The sequence below is a fragment of the Myotis lucifugus genome, unplaced genomic scaffold (genome assembly GCF_000147115.1).
Source record: "Myotis lucifugus unplaced genomic scaffold, Myoluc2.0 scaffold_100, whole genome shotgun sequence".
In the NCBI taxonomy this organism is placed as follows: domain Eukaryota; kingdom Metazoa; phylum Chordata; class Mammalia; order Chiroptera; family Vespertilionidae; genus Myotis; species Myotis lucifugus.
The window spans coordinates 861087-863869 of NW_005871148.1; the positions used below are offsets into that span (position 1 = coordinate 861087).

At 51.7% G+C, this 2783-nt stretch overlaps 1 non-coding gene across 1 annotated transcript; it reads right to left on the reverse strand.

Moving 5' to 3' along the window:
• Positions 1 to 1746: 1746 nt before the first annotated feature.
• LOC111826765 lies at positions 1747 to 1937 on the reverse strand. The gene has a single exon (XR_002830143.1). It is a non-coding gene; the product is annotated as a U2 spliceosomal RNA (small nuclear RNA).
• Between the last annotated feature and the right edge of the window lie 846 nt (positions 1938 to 2783).

Sequence of the window (2783 nt, forward strand, 5' to 3'; positions counted from 1 at the left end):
GAACAGGGGGTAGATGCAGAGGCCAAGACCACATTGGACCGGCCTTCAAAACTACATGGGAAACCCGGGGAGGGTTTTGGGGGGGATTAAGAGTCACCCCAGAGGACTTATTTCCCGCGAAATAAGTTTACCCATGGGCCCAAAGACCCGGGGGGGGGGGGGGCGGTGGGTAGGGGCCGGGGGAATGTCAAGGGGGGGGGGAAGGAGACATATGTAATACTCTTTGTAATACTTTAAGAAATAAAAATTATTTAAAAAAAACAAACAGCTACATTACTGATGAATTAGTTTACAGTCAGTTATTGAGAAAAAAAAATCTTTTCTTTTAGCAATTTGAATAATTTATTAGAAATTAGATAATAAAAAAGATCAAAGAAAAAAAATAATTCAAGGCCCAGTTCCCCTGTGACAGTGCCACCAATATTTTACCTGATTCTCCTCTCAGTGATTCAAGATTTCTCTAGTTTCTGAATACTCACTGCATCTTGTATTATCTTTACCCTTGGTGTAACTTGCTTTAATTATTCCATTTTATTTATTTTTTTATACTTTCTTGATTTTTTACAGAGGAAGGGAGAGGGATAGAGCTTTAGAAACATCGATCAGCTGCCTCCTGCACACCTCCACTACCAAGGTACATGCCCTTGGCCAGAATCAAACCTGGGACCTTTCAGTCCCCAAGCCGACACTCTATCCACTGAGCCAAACCGGTTAGGGCTAATTATTCCATTTTAAATATTGTATAATTTTCAATGTGCTTTATTTCTTTTGGTATTCCATGTTTTATCCCCCCCCCCCCTTTTAATTTTGACCTCCTTCTGCCATCTCTCACATCCGCCCTGCCCCCCTCCTCTGGCAACCACCGATCTGTTCTCTACATCCATCAGCAGGTTTGCTTTTAGATTCCACTTATAAGTGATATACAGTATTTGTCTCTCTGGCACATTTCACTTCCCATAATGCCCTTGAAGGTCACCCATGGCAAGATTTGGTCCTTTCTTATATAGTTGAGTAATATTCTGATGTGTTTCAATAATCCGGCTGTTGTAAATAATGCAAATAATCATTTTTATCTTTATATTGTACAAAATGTCATGTTACTTGCTGTGTAGGCTTGAACAGGCCAAGAGCCCATATTTGTATGCTTGTTACTCTGCTCTAGAACATTCCCCTGAAACACAAGATCTGATTCAATTCATTTCCCTGCTTTCCCAATGAAACACCGCAGTGTGGCTCAGTTGGTTGAGTATCATCACTTGTTAGTTGATTGATTCTAGGTCTGGGAGGCAACCGATTGTTGATTCCTTCCTCTCTCCCTCTCTGAAAAATCAATAATAAATAAATGTGTTATCTTGGATGGGATCCTAGGACAGAACAATATTAGAAAAAGTTAATTAAGAATAAATGATCCGGGCCACGGAAATGCCCCAGAGAAAGCTTGCTCTTTCCTGCCGTGATCGCCCCTGGCCTGAGACTCGGACGCACGTGGAAAGCAGTTGGCAGCGTGGCACTGGAGCCTAACGTCCTTGGGACGTTTGACTACTGACTGACAGGTTTCCTGCCTGACGCACCGCACCACCCAGACACAGCCAGTCCAGCCCCCGGAGGCAGGTACCTCGCAGGCCGCTGAGATGCTAGCCCCGAAACGACCTCCCTGGTGGGTAAGGGGGGGAGTCCAATTCCGGTCGCTCTTGCTTTCCCGGCTCCCGCCACAAAAGCTGACATTCAACAAGGTGTTTTCCCCCGAGGGGGTGCACCGTTCCCGGAGGTACTGCAATACCGGGTCGATGCGTGGAGTGGACGGAGCAAGCTCCTATTCCAACTCCCAGCTTCAAAAATACATTTAATATATTGTCCTCGGATAGAGAACGTATCAGATATTAAACTGATAAGAACAGATACTACACTTGATCTTAGCCAAAAGGCCGAGAAGCGATACCCACCGCTCCGCCCGCGCCGGCTCCCTTCCGCCCCCGCCCACATTGCACTCACGGTGAGCCGGATCACCGGCAGTCCAGGTCTCACTTCCTTTGCTTCCTTGGCAGCACCATGGCACTCACCAGATGGTAGACTCTTGTGCCGGTGTTTTAATCCTCTATATTTTTAAAGAGAAATTTTATGTCTCTTGTGGCGTCGTCCTTTGCGGGAGGTTGGGCGGCAAACGGCATTTCTAATTTGCATGCCCCGCCCCTGGAGGCGTGGCTGCGGCGGGCGGACTCTCCCCGCGCCGCGGCTCTGAACCCGAGCTGGTGGTACAGGCTCAGAGAAAGGACGGAGTGTGAGGGGATTCGCGCCGGGCGGGCGGCGGGAGAGGCCAGTAGAAGGGGCTGCTGGCAGAGGGCTTTCCTGAAGACAGACAAGGCGCTAGGGACGCCCAGGCTGTCTGTATTGCGGGCGACTTGGCCGCCCGCCCGCCCGCCCGCCCGCCCGCCCGGCGGAGAGCTGAGCTCCGAACCTGCCTTGTCCCATAAGGCGCTCCTTCCGAGTCCGGGGAGCGCGAGGTCCGGAGGGGGGCTTTCCCGGAGGGCGGCCCGGGCGTGTCCGGTGGGAAGGCCCCGGCGGGGCCTCCAGAGGGCTTCTCTCCCGCTCCAGCACCGGCGTCTCGCGGGGCTTCGGTGCAGGCACCGCCTCCTGGGCTCCGCACTTGCAGCTCCCTCCGCCCGCGACGCCGTTTCCCTTCGCCTCGTCCACGCCTGGGCCACTCGTCCCACCCCGTCGTTCAGGTCAAGTGCGCCGCCTCGCCGCCCTCGTCAGCACTCGCCTCCGGGTCCCAGCTGGCCCGG